Source organism: Lathyrus oleraceus, chromosome 3 (genome assembly GCF_024323335.1).
Source record: "Lathyrus oleraceus cultivar Zhongwan6 chromosome 3, CAAS_Psat_ZW6_1.0, whole genome shotgun sequence".
In the NCBI taxonomy this organism is placed as follows: Eukaryota; Viridiplantae; Streptophyta; class Magnoliopsida; order Fabales; family Fabaceae; genus Lathyrus; species Lathyrus oleraceus.
This window is the reverse complement of record NC_066581.1, coordinates 355,345-373,107: the sequence shown is the minus strand read 5'-3', so window position 1 is coordinate 373,107 and position 17,763 is coordinate 355,345.

Below are 17,763 nucleotides of genomic sequence, written 5' to 3'. Positions count from 1 at the left end.
TATTAGCAGCGGAAGCCCGCTCGAGCTTCTCAACTTTGTCAGCCAAAGCTTTCTGACCAACTGCAAACCCTTGCATGATGTTGATCAGTTCGCTCATTTTGTCCTTCAGCTCGAGAATATCTGTGTTAGGGAGATCCATCAGCCTGGGTGTGTTGCGCCTGGTGAAGTATCGGTGCGGACGTGTTGTGTGCAAGGGTATAACTCTGCGCGCTCGAGCAATGATTCCTGAAACAATCAAGCACGTTAAAACCCGACACCTGCAAAACAGCAAACAGGTTAATATGCATGAATGCAACGTCTATCCATATGAGGAACACTCTATCTTTCGACCCTGGTTTCATCGAGACATATAATATTTTGATATCCACATTCTGACATTCAAGATGTCTCTCAACCAGATTCTCAATCAATAATATTCCCCATATGGCTTAGACGTAGATTAGATGCAGATCAATGCAAAATGATGTAGATGTATGGATGCAATGCACTGTGCCATCCTCCAAGTCATCTGATCATCCACCGTACTGAAGCCCTGATCTCTGAACTGATCACAACCATCTGAGGTACTGAGCAACCCACAAATCCGACTTAGGGTTCCGAAATAAACGGAACTGGAATGATACATCACCATCATCACCAGAGATCCCTCTGAACAGACAACCACAAGACCCTCTGAAACAGCCCGGGGAATCCTGAAATAAACGGATCCCCACTGATAAATACCGCGGACAGAACTTCGGCGTCTCAGCAACAAGTGTCCATAAATCCGACTTATAAATAGGACTCTGATCAACAGCTGAACCATTAGTCACCAACACAGTCACCACCTGTACCTGTAATAATGATCATTCCCTCCCCACTCACGGGTGTCATCTAGGCCAGGGTAAGGTCGAGAGAAACGCAGCATAAATAACCTTTCACAGAATATCATCATATACACACCCGAAGTATGTAACGATAATATCCCATCAGGGTCTGAACTGCTCGTGATGTCAATGTTCCGCTAAGTGGCGCATACCACCCGCTTCCCATGAATCACTTTATTCCTAGGTTTCCTAGATTTCACTCATAGCCTGGGTATTGGGCCTTTTACCTCGAGTAACTCCCACCCCAACAGAGAGACAACACAGTACAGCCAGATGAACAGATGAATATGAATGAATGCAAACATAAATGCAAACAATAAATGCAAACAATAAATAAATGAATGCAATAAATGAAACAGCAAAAGCAACCAAACCCTAACCTAGAGAGCGCTAGGAGAGACTCGCTTAGGGAAGATGGACCAGCAAGAGGTCAACTTCTGTTATTCCCCAGTAGAGTCGCCAGTTGTCACATCCGCGAAAAACAACCGGCGGGCTAAAACAAAACAACACAGAGCCGCCACCGTGCGTTATTTATCCCAAAGAGGGAAAGAAAACGCTCGAAGTAAACCTGGGAAAAGCATGGTCTCGCGACCAAAAAGAATGGGATCGGGAGTCGGTTACGCAAGGGGAAGGTATTAGCACCCCTCACGTCCGTCGTACTCGACGGGATCCACGCTCAAAAGATAGGAAAAGGTTGCTAAAACAGACATCACACACACACACTGAAACAACACAGGTGGGAGAAGGGGGAAGAGGGCTCGCTAGGACATCGCATCATATGCCTACGTATCTCATCTGGAATGAGAATCGGAGCTACCGTAGTTCGGCTCACGCACGCCGAAACAAACAAAACACAAAAAGGCAAACATGGAACCCGAACGCCAATCGCTGGACTTACATCAGCTTCTGAACCAAACAAACCCACACTGGAAACCAGATGCCATTTGATGGACTTATACCGGACTCCAAGCACACAACAAGAGGATATTGAATGCCAATTGCTGGGCTTACATCCATCTCCTACACACACAAGAAGAAACAAACAACAAGTTACTAAGGAGTCGGGAACTCGAGCCTAGCAACTGTCAAGCAAACACACACAAAAAGGAAAAGGGTGAACACACAGACTAACAGGGAGTCGGGAACTCGAGCCTGATAGCTGGCAAGCAAACACACAAAAAAAGAAAAGGGTGAACACACAGACTAACAGGGAGTCGGGAACTCGAGCCTGATAGCTGTCCAGCACAACACACTCAAAAAACGAAAAGGGTGCCCGGAGAGATCTCGTACGATCTCCTGCCTACGTACCTCATCTGGTATGAGGATCAGGGCAACGTAGTTCCCCTTAACAGGGGAGAAAGACTAGCCTAACCAGATACAGAGGGAGACACAACTAGGGAGACTATGACTCGAGCCTAGATGTTATCATGCATATCATCCCTAAGTTAAGGTTTGTTATCTATCTTGCTCAGGCAGCAAGCTAATCCTAAACAGGCAAAGCAAAGCATGCAAGCATAATCAAAACAAAGCAAACATTCACAATTAGCACACACTATATACAAACAAGGTGGGCTCACACAAAGGGTTAGGCTGCAAAAGCAAACCAACAGTATCAGGTGATGTTAGCTCTTAACCCTAACATTGAGAGTTAGGGTGAAGCAGATGAAATAGGAAGTGAGGGGTGTGCCTCACAGCTCTTATCCCTGGCAAGGGAGAGCTTCAGACAAAGAAGTGTGGGTTCAGAAAATGGGAACCCTTCTATACTTATGACACTGACTCAACTGTACAACTGTACAAGGATCTTGGGTTAATGTCCACAATGCATCAACACCAGTTGTGTGAGCAGAGGGACGACTCAACAGAATAGCAGGAGATGGATTGCACATCTCTTGTATCTGCCAATTGCCTTATCAAAACGTCTTTTCCTGCTTGGGGACAAAAATAAACAAGCACAAGCATTGCCTCTTAAGGAGGACTTCAGACAGGTGCCTGGCCAAGTAACAGGCCAGGTCTTCCAGACTACATGGAGAAGAAATGTTATACCTCAAATGGTTTATACAACCAAGCAACAACACAAGCAAGTTCACAATGAACTATAGCAACTAAGGTACCTGAAATCAATCCAACATAATCAGTATACCAGACAAACAAAAGTCAAACAGAAAATTACAAGTCCACAGCACAAACAGATAACAAGCATCAATGCACATAGGTGCAAGCCACAAGGCCTAAGCATAAATCTCAATGCCTACAAAACAAACTCAAGGTTAGTCATAAACAAGCAATAAACCAATCCCAATTGAGTGCACACCATCAAGTATAAGCAATTGTGCTCTTTGACCTGAAACAAAGCTCAAACATTAGGCACTAACCACTAGGACATGGCCTAGGGTCAAAATGAGAGCAATAAACCAAAACAGAACATGAAACTTATCAAAAATCAAGATCAATCAAATAAGAATCAAATCCAAGTGGTCTCACATTCATATCATCAACCATTATCATTTCATGAAGCAAAGAGTACAAAGCATGCAATTTAGAACCTCATAGGACCAAACAGAAAGATCCAATTCAAATCAACTCACAAACATTTCAATAAATTCCCAAAACATTCATGGCTAAACAGCACTCATTAAAGGATCATCACACCAAATTTCAGGCCATTTGGACAAAGGGAAGCAAGTCAATTAAATTCATCAAGCCAAAGCATACTCAAACAAGCTCATACAAGGCATTAAAACATGCATCAACTTCAAGCAATCATAAAACAGAAACCAAACATGATAAATGAGTGAAACTAAAACCATGGCAAACTTCAAGATGTCTATAATTCACATGCCAAATTTCAAGTCCATCCTATAACCATAAGAATTTCACAAAACATATGAGATCATGACTCACAAAAGGTTCACAATTGGTCAAACAGGGGAGAAATTCTCAAACAAATTTAAAATGCACTCAAAAAATCCACAAATATTCATATTCAAACTTAACATCCAGGAGAATCAACATGCAAAAATTCAGGTCATTTTGAGTTCATATGGCATGGTAACAAAAATCCACAAACTGGACAAGAAATGGTGTGACACAAATTGTCACACCTCTAATGATCAGGTCATATCTCACAAACCAGGAATGCAAAAATCACAAACTATATACCACAATTCTCCTCAAGGTGTCTAATTTACACATATATATAAATTCTACTCAAGGTGTCTAATTTACACATATAAAATTTCAAGAATTTTGGATCAAGCATCATAATTTCATGATCAAAACATCAAACAAGGTGCAAGCAATCACACATAAACATGAACCCTAGGCCAAAACAGATTCCACACGTGCACAATTTTCACAAAAATCATCAAAAAATACTAGACATGGCAAGGATCATGGCACAAAAAATTTCATCTCAATTGGATCAATGGTTATGGAGTTATGATTTTTCTAATGTGAAGAAAAAAATAAAAAAATGAAATGGCAAGGTGAAATATGTAAGGCATGTATGAAGAAAAAAAACAAAAGGCAAAAAAGGAATTGTAATGGTCAAGAATCGAAGCGTTTATGGATTTCAAACAGTGGCGCGCGCTAACACATAAAACCATGCCAAACGCGAAAATGAAGATCTACACGCGTTCTGGAAAAGTTTTCAAATGTTCTTGAACACATTCATCGTGTTCATCATCAAATTTCCAGCATGAACATTTTGTCACCAAAATCTACAAACCTTATATCAATGGAAAGGTCTTTCCAAGCACATCAACAATCCATAACTGAATTAACCTAATTCTTGCTAAATTAAAAGAATCGAAGCAAAACATATTGGTGCATCAATCTTCTAATCCACATAACTTCCTTGTTTCTCAACCAAATTCAATGAAACAAATTGCAGAACACTCCACATCCAAAGATCTATCTAAAGCATGCATCAATTTTAAGAATTAGGCAAGTAGAAAACTAACCTTAATTGGATAGCAGTGATGAATTTGAGGTTTCCTGGCCTTGTAACATGAAAACAGATGCGCTTTGATGCTTGTAGGAGTGGATGAAACAAAGCTTTGATGTTGATTGTACACGATTTAGCTCAAATCTTGAATTGCCATTGTTGAAGCTCACTTTAACAGTCCTTGAATTAGCTTGGAAATGATGAGATCTTGCTTCCAACAGCTTCAATAATGCACATGGATCATGGATTGAGGAAGATCTTGGCACGGTTTATGAAGAAATGTGAAGAAAAGTTGAGAGAAGAAGTGAAGAGTTTTTGTGATTTTCAGATCTAGATTTCAATTCTGTTATGATTAATCAGAAAACAGTTATGATTTAGCTTATATATGTGATGTTAAGCATGTTGCTAATCATGATTAGTGTAAATGCTAAAGATTAAGTGAATTGGAAATTGGAAGTTTTGGTGCATTTTAGCATTTCACCCTCAAGTGCATAAAACCAATGGAACAGTGCATTTTTCTGTTGTAGCAAGTTTAAAAACCTGTTTTAAGGCCAAGGCAATTGGAATTGTGTGAAAACAATGCTTATTTTTCAAAATCACCTTTTTCCATCCAAATTCAAAATAGGTTCACTTGAAAAAAACACTTTTTGTGTGAGCAAAATTCATGAAATGTAATGCTTGAATTGGATAGAGGACATCAAAAGAAACTTGCTCCAAAAAGTCTCACTCCATTTGGCCTTGTGAATCAAAAGTTATGCACTTTTGAAGTTCAACTTTTCTTGACAATGATCAATCCATAACTTGCCAACCACAAATGAGAAATTCATGTTCTTGGACTTTTTGGAAAGTTGAGAGCAAGATCTACAACTTTCATGTTGGACAAAATTTCATTTGAAGCATTTTTGGACATGTAATTTTGAGGAGAAAACCTTTCCATTTTTGGCAATTTTCAATTATAAGTCACTTTCTATTTTTGGAAAGTTTCCATCTGACTTTATTTTCTTCATTCTTGATGTTTGAAATTCCAAATGAAACTTGTTTGGACATGAATGAAGTGTCTCTAACCCTCTCCCACCTCCAAATCCAACAGCTGACTTGTGGTTGACTTTTGTTGACTGATAGATGAATTGGCCATGCACTGATGATCTTGAGCCTCAAACTCCTGATGAAATGGCTCAAACATGAAACCCTAGCTTCCATAAGCTCAATGAAACCATATGATGATCTCTCATCTCAATGAAGACCTCATTTCCTCAACAAGCCCTGATTGGCACAATTCAGATGATTAGGGTTGACCAGTGGTCAAAACCCTAATCTCAAGGAATCTGATCAAGCACAAGGAATCTCTTGGTGATGACAAGACCATGATGATGATGATGTATCATTTCAACCAAGATAATATCCAACCTCCTTGAGGAACCATGAAAACCTAATTTGAAACACCAACCCTCAGATGATCAGTGATCAGTTCAATGAAAACCCTCAGCTTGAATCTCAATTAACCTATTTATCTTCTGATCAAGACCTAGGAGGATGACTTGCTTATGTTGCCACATGATATGCAAATAGGCAATGCCTAATGACCTACAAATGCAATGCACTATGCTAAGCTAGTCCCAAGAGAGGAGGGCAAATTTTGAGGTGTTACACAACGGATATTCTCTTTCCAATATTCTATCCAGTAGCCGATAGATATAATTCCTACTTTTTCAGGCAGTTTATCCTTGATATGTTTACCCTAATCGCTAACGGATATTCTTCATAATATCCCCAGGTAAGTCTATCCTTGATATGTTCATCTTAGCCGATGACAGATATTCTTCCCTTTGAGTCTATCCTTGATATCTTCACCTTAGTTGGTGACGGATATTCTCTTTCTTTGTGGTCTTCTTTCCAGTAGCCGGTAGTTGTAAATCCTATTTGATTTGGTTCTTTCCTCAGCGAGTCATTGTAAGACCCCAATTTTGACCCTAAGATCCCTCATCCTATCTCATCATATATGCATTAGCATTGGGATCACATCTTGGCATCCTCCTTACCCCTCATTCATTGGGTTTGCATTGGGATAGATCATCAAACACCATTTGATTGTATCATACTTTGTATCTTATCATCTTTACTAACCAAAATACCAAAAATATGTCTTTGTATAAATTAACTCTTTTGTAGGTAGGGCATGTGCTCACCTTTGATCTATCAAGCTCACATCTAGGGTTTAAGACCCTCAAGGAAAGGAGCTCAATAAAAAATTGGTTTACCATGGCTCTAAGCATCATATATTAATCCCCATGGTCTTTACATGTTATTTTGATCAAGAAATCATCAAGAGTTTGGAGTTGGTTTGCCTTGGAAACCCTATTTCTTCTGGGTATCTTGTGTAACTTCTTCAACAAGCTCCTTCACCAATTGATCAAATATTTCAAGGGATACTTCAAATTCCATCATCTTATGAATATATGATCCTCCATGAGTCTAAAAGTCAAGATAATGGCAAGCTAGCAAGTTGGTTCATGGTGGTTGACCAGAGGAATTCATCTTATTAAAACTGGGGTTCACTAGACTCTATCTCCTACAATTGTTGTCATACGAAAATGATTCCAAGAGAAAAGATACTCTAAATGACATTCCTAATCATTTTGATGTTGAGGTCTAAAGCTATTTTTGCTTGTAAAGTCATTTTTATGGTAAAATATTCTAGGTCATTTTTTTCTAAACCCTAATTTGGTGGTCAACTTCCCAAGGCCATAACTTGCTCTATGTTTATGATATGAAATATTTACAAGTTACACAATCAAATTCAAGATTTAGACTTCAACTTTGATGTTTGGAGGAAGATTAAATTCAACTTTTATGTGAATGTGATATGAGGATACATTATAGGTCATTTTGGACCAATGCCATTGAAAAAATGATTTTCCTCAAATTCAAAAATGCATAACTCTATCATATTAAATCCAAATGAGGTCAAATTTGAGACCATTTTGAAGGACATTGAGAGAGCTACAACTTTAATAAAGGAACCTTTTTCATTTTAAGCTCATAAAAAATGTTAGCCAAGGTGGAATAAGTGAACATATGCCAGCTCATGTGTTGCAACGTTGGCTTTCAATGATCGTGGTGAAGTATTGGAATGAAATTCCCAATTTGACTGTGATGTGTCTTGATATTCCAGCTCATATGTTTTCTATTGAAGAGATCAAGGATGAGAAGCCGTGGTATTTTGATATCAAGTGTTTTCTCTAAAGTCAGACTTACCCGCCCTGGGCATCTTTGAAAGATAAGAAGACTTTGAGGAGTTTAGCTGGCAACTTCTACTTGAATGGTGAGGTGATGTATAAGAGAAACTTTGATATGGTTCTGCTCAGATGCATGGTTAGACACGAAGCTAACTTATTGATGACAGAAGTCCATGAAGGTTCCTTTGGTACTCACTCCAATGGATATGCTATGGCTAAGAAGATGTTGAGAGCAGGTTACTATTGGCTGACAATGGAATCTGACTGTTTCAAGTTTGTGAAGAAATGCCACAAGTATCAAATATATACAGGTAAGATTCATGTTCCTCCGACACTGTTGAATGTCATTTCCTCTCCATGGCCCTTCTACATGTGGGGAATTGATATGATTGGCATGATTGAGCCCAAAGCTTCGAGCGGACATCGTTTCATTTTGGTGGCTATTGATTACTTCACAAAGTGGGTTGAAGCGGCATCGTATGCAAATTTAACCAAGCAAGTTGTTGTGAGCTTTACCAAGAATCAGATTATATACCGTTATGGTGTGCCAAGTAAGATCATTACCGATAATGGATCTAACTTGAACAATAATATGGTGGAAGCTCTTTGCAAAGACTTCAAGATTGCACATCATAATTCTTCTCCCTACATACCTAAGATGAATGGGGTTGTTGAAGCTGTGAACAAGAACATCAAGAAGATCATTCAGAAGAAGGTTGTGACGTACAAGGATTGGAATGAGATGCTCCAATTCGCTTTGCATGGGTATCCTACATCCATCCACACTTCAATAGGGGTGACCCCTTTCTCACTTGTTTATGGAATGGAGGTTGTGCTCCCAGTAGAGGTTGAGCTCCCATCATTGCGTGTGTTGATGAAAGCCAAGTTGACTGATGCTGAATGGTGTCAGACCAGGTATGACCAACTGAATTTAATTTAAGAGAAGAGGCTAACTGCCATGTGTCATGGTCAGTTATATCAGCAGAGAATGAAGAAAGATTTTGATAAGAAGGTCAGGCCTCATGTATTCAGAGAAGGTGACCTTGTGCTCAAGAAGATTCTATCTTTCAAACCAGATTCTAAGGGCAAATGGACTCCTAATTATGAAGGCCCATATGTTGTTAATTGAGCCTTTTCAGGCGGTGCTTTGATTCTTACAACTATGGATGGTGAAGAGTTCACGCGTCCTATGAATGTATATGCAGTCAAGAAATACTTCGCCTAAAAAGAAAAGAACAACTCGCTAAGTTGAAAACCTGAAAGGGCGGCTTTGGCAAAAATGAGTGTCTCGGTGGATTGAAAACCCGAAAGGGCAATCCAGGCAAACGTTATAGACATGAAACAGAAAAAATTGTCCCGATAAATAGAGTACCCCACCTTGGGATAATTTATGCAAAAAATAGGGATTATGGCAAGTAACAGCAAGCTGCTGATCTTCAGCTTTGAAGACTTTCTTGAGCACAATGTTTGGTTCTAATTCATCTTTAACCAAAGGCAAGAGCACAGTGGATATTGAAGGTGGTAGAAGGATTAGTGATCGTTGTATTCAATGTAGCCTTTTCCATGTAAATTACCATTTTTCAACTTTTGTACAAATCTATGGAGTCTTGTCATTTACAGACTACCATTCTATTAAATAAAGTTGAGTTTTTTATCCATTTTGTTTCTACTCTTATCTATTCAGCTAGATAGGATTGAATTTTATTGTGTTCATTTTGAAATTAAAGTTTTTAAAATAAAAATCATGTTTTCTTAAATAATAGAAGCAATTAATTTTTAAAGAGCAATCAATTTCATTTTAAGGAATATCCACAGTGGCCCGAGAAACGGTAAGCCCTGAAAATGCGAAGCATTGTTGGTTTTATCCCTCAGTAGTTGGTGTGATTTTAGTTTCTTCTCCAGTGGCATTTTAGCATCTCTAGCCGAGTTTTATTGGTTTCCCTAGCTGAGTTTGTATTTGCCTCCCTTGAGTTATAGGCGCATTATCGCAGCAGGTTGCATAGATTTAACAAATTTTGTTTCCTCTTAAGTCGCCAGCATAGTTGTCCCTGACCCCTGCTAGCCCTGATTCTTGAGAAGAAATTTCAGTCCTCTGCAAGGTTGTCTCCGATTTGATATGGTGTTGACCTAAAATTCCCCGAAGAGTTAATAATGCAGTTTTTTGGCAAATCTTTTTGTTTTCCCCAGCTATGGCTGAGCCTTTGAGGTAGATGATTCCCGTTCATCCTTTGCAACTATTTCTCCAGCAAATGCTTCCCTCCTTTGAGGATTGGCTGAGTATTGTATTGGTGATGCAAACCAGTGACATTTGTATCCTTTGTGATCGTTTTGTCAGCATAATCATCATATATACATATACATATACATATACATTCATGGATTTCATTATTACATCGTTAATGCACTGTATGATTCACTATTTCTCTGATCCTCTGCATCGGTGGTATCCTTTTCCCCCGACGCAGATTTGGTATGTCTGTCCTCTTTCAATTGTAGAGTGTCATCCCTTTAAGCAGAAAGAATTTAACCTTTCTCATTCCCCATTGAGTTACTTCCTCGTCGATGATCATTATTTCAGTTTCCTCCCTAGTTGATCGTCTGGATGGAATCATTCCCCCTGAGTTATATCCTCATTGGGTTGAGTCTTTGATTGACCGTTTCTTTCTAGATCTTACCTAGATAGATGCTTTTGGTCCCTCGAGATTCTATTACCAAATAACTGGTAATATTCTTCTTAATTTGCAAGTATTTCCCTTTTTCCCCAATTCCCAGCAAAAGTAACCTTTTTCTCCCCAGCGGATTCCTTTTCACGTTTCCCAAGAAGTTTATCCTTGATATGTTCATCTTAATCGATGATAGATACTCTTTCCCTTTTGAGTATCTCCTTGATATGTTCATCTTGATCGATGACAAATATTCTCGTTTTGGTATTCTACCCAGTAAAAAGGTAGTTGAATCCCTGTTTTGTTCCCTAGAAGGTTAATCCTTGATATGTTCATCCTAACCGATGACAGATTTCCTCTCCTTTTTTATCTTCTGCCCATTAGCCGGTAGTTTTAAATCCTGCTTCCCTTTTTGCGGAGTCTATCCTTGATATGTTCATCTTAACGGATGATGGATATTCTCTTTCCGGTATTCTATCCAGTAACTGATAGATGTAATTCCTATTTCTCCCCTTAGAGTTTATCCTTGATATGTTCATGTTAACTGATGACGGATATTCTCTTTCCAGTATTCTATCCAGTAGCCAATATATATAATTCCTACTTTTTCAGGCAGTTTATCCTTGATATGTTTACCCTAATCGGTAAGGGATATTCTTCATAATGTCCCCAGGTAAGTCTATCCTTGATATGTTCATCTTAGCTGATGACGAATATTCTTCCCTTTGAGTCTATCCTTGATATGTTCACCTTAGCTGGTGACGAATATTCTCTTTCTTTATGGTCTTCTGCCCAGTAGCCGGTAGTTGTAAATCCTATTTGATTTGGTTCTTTCCTCAGCGAGTCATTGTAAGACCCCAATTTTGACCCTAAGATCCCTCATGCTATCTCATCATATGCATTAGCATTGGGATCGCATCTTGGCATCCTCCTTACCCCTCTTTCATTGGGTTTGCATTGGGAGAGATCACCAAACACAATTTGATTGTATCATACTTTGTATTTTATTATCTTTACTAACCAAAATACCAAAAATATGTCTTTGTATAAATTAACTCTTTTGTAGGTAGGGCATGTGCTCACCTTTGATCTATCAAGCTCACATCTAGGGTTTAAGACCCTCAAGGAAAGGAGCTCAATAAAAAATTGGTTTACCATGGCTTTAAGCATCATATATGAATCCCCATGGTCTTTACCTGTTATTTTGATCAAGAAATCATCAAGAGTTTGGAGTTGGTTTGCCTTAGAAACCCTATTTCTTCTGGGTATCTTATGTAACTTATTCAACAAGCTTCTTCTAAATTGATCAAATATTTCAAGGGATACTTCAAATTACATCATCATATGAATATATGATCCTCCATGAGTCCCAAAAGTCAAGAGAATGGCAAGCTAGGAAGTTGGTTCATGGTGGTTGACTAGAGGAATTCATCTGATCAAAACTGGGGTTCCCTAGACTCTATCTCCTACAATTACTGTCATACGAAAATGATTCCTAGAGAAAAGTTACTATAAATGACATTCCAAACAACTTTCATGTTGAGGTCTAGAGCTAGTTTGGCTTGGAAAGTCATTTTTATGGTGAAAGATTATAGGTCATTTTCTCTAAACCTTAATTTGAAGGTCAACTTCCCAAGGCCATAACTTGCTTAATGTTTATGAGATGAAATATTTAGAAGTTGCACAATCAAATTCAAGATGTCGACTTCAACTTTGATGTTTGGAGGAAGAGAAAATTCAACTTTTATGTGCATGTGATATGAGGATACATTATAGGTCATTTTGGACCAATGCCATTGAACAAGTGATTTTCCTCAAATTCAAAAATGCATAACTCCATCATATTAAATCCAAAGTAAGTCAAATTTCTGACCATTTTGAAGGCATTTGAGAGAGCTACAACTTTGATGAAGTAATCTTTTTCATTTGAAGTTCACAAAAAAATTTAGCCAAGGTGGAATAAGAGAACATATGCCAACTCATGTGTTGCAACGCTGGCTTTCAATGATCGTGGTGAAGTATTGGAATGAAGTTCCTAATTTGACCGTGATGCGTCTTGATAGGCCAACTCATATGTTTGATGTTGAAGAGATCAAGGATGAGAAGCCGTGGTATTTTGATATCAAGTGTTTTCTCCAAAGTCATATTTACCCGCCCGGGGCATCTTTGAATTATAAGAAGACTTTGAGGAGATTAGCTGGCAACTTCTACTTGAATGGTGAGGTGATGTATAAGAGAAACTTCGATATGGTTCTACTCAGATGCGTGGATAAACACGAAGCTGACTTATTGATGACAGAAGCCAATGAAGGTTCCTTTGGTACTCACTCCATTGGACATGTTATGGCTAAGAAGATGTTGAGAGCAGGTTACTATTGACTGATAATGGAATCTTACTGTTGCAAGTTTGTGAATAAATGCCATAAGTGTCACATATATACAAGTAAGATTCATGTTCCTCCGACACTATTGAATGTCATTTCCTCTCCATGGCCTTTCTCCATGTGGGGAATTGATATGATTGGCATGATTGAACCCAAAGATTCGAACGAACATCATTTCATTTTGGTGGCTATTGATTACTTCACAAAGTGGATTGAAGCGGCATCGTATGCAAATGTAACCAAGCAAGTTATTGTGAGCTTTATCAAGAATCAGATTATATACCTTTATGATGTGCCAAGTAAGATCATTACTGATAATGGATCTAACTTGAACAATAATATGGTGGAAGCTCTTTGGAAAGACTTCAGGATTGCACATCATAATTCTTCTCCCTACATACCTAAGATGAATGGGGTTATTGAAGTTGCGAACAAGAACATCAAGAAGATCATTCAGAAGATGGTTGTGACGTATAAGGATTGGAATGAGATGCTCCCATTCGCTTTGCATGCGTATCGTACATACATCCACACTTCAACAGGGGCGACCCCTTTCTCACTTGTTTATGGAATGGAGGTTGTACTCCCAGTAGAGGTTGAGCTCCCATCATTGCGTGTGTTGATGGAAGCCAAGTTGAATGAGGCTGAATGGTGTCAGACCAGGTATGACCAGCTGAATTTAATTAAAGAGAAGAGGCTACCTGCCATGTGTCATGGTCAGTTATATCAGCAGAGAATGAAGAAAGATTTTGATAAGAAGGTCAGGCCTCGTGTATTCAAAGAAGGTGACCTTGTGCTCAAGAAGATTCTAACTTTCAAACCAGATTCTAGGGGCAAATGGACTCCTGATTATGAAGTCCCATATGTTGTTAAGAGAGCCTTTTCAGGCGATGCTTTGATTCTTATAACTATGGATGGTGAAGAGTTCACGCGTCCTATGAATGCCGGTGCAGTCAAGAAATACTTTACCTAAAAAGAAAAGAACAACTCGCTAAGTTGAAAACCGAAAGAGGCTTAGGCAAAAATGAGCGTCTTAGTGGATTGAAAACCCGAAAGGGCAATCCAGGCAAATGTTATAGACATAAAACAGAAAAAATTGTCCCGATAAATAGAGCACCCCACCTTGGGGCAATTTATGCAAAAATTAGGGATTATGGAAAGTAACAGCAAGCTACTGATCTTCAACTTTAAAGACTTTCGTGAGCACAATGTTTGGTTCTGATTCATCTTCAACCAAAGCCAAGAGCACAGTGGATATTGAAGGTGGTAGAAAGATTAGTGATCATTGTATTCAATGTAGCCTTTTCCATGTAAATTACCATTTTTCAACTTTTGTACAAATCTATGGAGTCTTTTCATTTACAGACTACCATTCTATTAAATAAAGTTGAGCTTTTTTATCCATTTTGTTTCTACTCTTATCTATTCAGCTAGATAGGATTGAATTTTATTGTGTTCATTTTGAAATTAAAGTTTTTAAAATAAAAATCATGTTTTCTTAAATAATAAAAGTAATTACTTTTTAAAGAGCAATCAATTTCATTTTAAGGAATATCCACAGCGGCCCGAGAAACGGTAAACCCTGGAAATGTGAAGCACTGTTGGTTTTATCCCCAAGTAGTTAGTGCGATTTCAGTTTCTTCCCCAACGGCATTTCAGCATCTCTAGCCGAGTTTTGTTGGTTTTCCTAGCTGAGTTTGTATTTGCCTCCCTCGAGTTGTAGGCGCATTATTGTAGCAGGTTGCATAGATTTAGCAAATTTTATTTCCCCTCAAGTCGCCAGCAGAGTTGTCCCTGACCTCTGCTAACCCTGATTCTTGAGAAGTATTTTCAGTCCTCTGCAAGGTTGTCTCCTATTTGATATGGTGTTGACCTAAAATTCCCCGTAGAGTTAATAGTGCAGTTTTCCAGCAAATCTTTTAGTTTTCCCCAGCCAGGGCTGAGCCTTTGAGGTAGATGATTCCCGTTCATCCTTTGCAACTATTTCTCTCTAGCATATGCTTCGCTTCTTTGAGGATTGGCTGAGTATTATATTGGTGATGTAGACCAGTGACATTTGTATCCTTTGTGATTGTTTTGTCAGCATAATCATCATATATACATATACATATACATATACATTCATGGATTTCATTATTACATTGTTAATGCATTATTCACTATTTCTCTGATCCTCTACATAGGTGGTATCCTTTTCCCCCCACGCAGCTTTGGTATGTCTGTCCTCTTTCAATTTTAGAGTGTCAGCCCCTTAAGCAGAAAAAATTTAACCTTTCTTATTCCCCACTGAGTTACTTCCTCGTGGATGATCATTATTTCAGTTTCCTCCCCAGTTCATCATCTGGATGGAATCATTCCCCCTGAGTTATATCCTCATTGGGTTGAGTCTTTGATTGACCGTTTCTTTCTAGATCTTACCTGGATAGATGCTTTTGGTCCCCTGAGAGTCTATTACCCAATAACTGGTAATATTCTTCTCAATTTGCAAGTATTTCACTTTTGCCCCAATACCCGGCAAAAGTAACCCTTTTCTCCCCAGTGGATTCGTTTTCACGTTTCCCAGGAAGTTTATCCTTGATATGTTCATCTTAACCGATGACGGATACTCTTTCCCTTTTGAGTCTATCCTTGATATGTTCATCTTGATCGATGAAAGATATTCTCTTTTTGGTATTCTACCCAGTAAAAAGGTAGTTGAATCTCTATTTTGTTCCCCAGAAGGTTAATCCTTGATATGTTCATCCTAACCGATGACAGATTTCCTCTTCTTTGCGGTCTTCTGCCCATTAGCCGGTAGTTGTAAATCCTGCTTCCCCTTTTGCGGAGTATATCCTTGATATGTTCATCTTAACGGATGATGGATATTCTCTTTCCGGTATTCTATCCAGTAACTAGTAGATGTAATTCCTATTTCTCCCCTCGGAGTCTATCGTTGATATGTTCATCTTACTTGTGACGGATATTCTCTTTCCAGTATTCTATCCAGCAGTCGATAGATATAATTCCTACTTTTTCAGGTAGTTTATCCTTGATATGTTTACCCTAACCGGTAACTGATATTCTTCATAATTCCCCCAGGTAAGTCTATCCTTGACATGTTCATCTTAGCCGATGACAAATATTATTCCCTTTGAGTCTATCCTTGATATGTTCACCTTAGCTGGTGACGAATATTCTTTTTCTTTGTGGTCTTCTACCCAGTAGCCGGTAGTTGTAAATCCTATTTGATTTTATTCTTTCCTCAGCGAGTCATTGTAAGACCCCAATTTTGACCCTAAGATCCCTCATGTTATCTCATCATATGCATAAGCATTGAGATCACATCTCGGCATCCTCCTTACCCCTCATTCATTGGGTTTGCATTGGGAGAGATCACCAAATACCATTTGATTGTATAATACATTGTATTTTATCATCTTTACTAAACAAAATACCAAAAATACGTCTTTGTATAAATTAACTCTTTTGTAGGTAGGGCATGTGCTCACCTTTGATCTATCAAGCTCACATCTAGGGTTTAAGACCCTCAAGGAAAGGAGCTCAATCAAAAATTGGTTTACCATGGATCTAAGCATCATATATAAATCCCAATGGTCTTTACATGTTATTTTGATCAAGAAATCATCAAGAGTTTGGAGTTGGTTTGCCTTAGAAACCCTATTTCTTCTGGGTATCTTGTGTAACTTATTCAAAAAGCTTCTTCACCAATTGATCAAATATTTCAAGGGATACTTCAAATTACATCATCATATGAATATATGATCCTCCATGGGTCCCAAAAGTCAAGATAATGGCAAGCTAGCAAGTTGGTTCGTGGTGGTTGACTAGAGGAATTCATCTGATCAAAACTGGGGTTCCCAGGACTCTATCTCCTACAATTACTGTCATACGAAAAATATTCCAAGAAAAAAGTTACTATAATGACATTCCAAACAACTTTCATGTTGAGGTCTAGAGCTAGTTTGGCTTGGAAAGTCATTTTTTATGGTGAAAGATTATAGGTCATTTTCTCTAAACCCTAATTTGGAGGTCAACTTCCCAAGGCCATAACTTGCTCAATGTTTATGAGAAGAAAGATTTACAAGTTGCACAATCAAATTCAAGATGTCGAATTCAACTTTGATGTTTGAAGGAAGAGAAAATTCAACTTTTATGTGCATGTGATATGAGGATACATTATAGGTCATTTTGGACCAATGCCATTGAACAAGTGATTTTCCTCAAATTCAAAAATGCATAACTCCATCATATTAAATCCAAAGTAGGTCAAATTTATGATCATTTTGAAGGCCTTTGAGAGAGTTACAACTTTGATGAAGGAACCTTTTTCATTTGAAGCTCACAAAAAAAGTTAACCAGGGTGGAATAAGTGAACATATGGCTTGACACTTAGAATTTTTTTTGAGATGTTTGATTTTTCCAACTTCCATCTCAAAATTCATCATGATCCAAGCTTCAAATGTAAACGTGTTCAATATGAAAGTTGTTCCTTTTGATCTAACCTTTCCAAAAAAGTCAAATTTCATCCTATTTGGACAAGATATGAGTGGCCTTCGCATGGCTTGAACATTGGATCATCATTTGGCATAACTTTCCAACATGACTTCAACAATGTTTTCACTCAATTATGGACCAGAAGGAGTGAATACATGGGCCTATCACACGCCC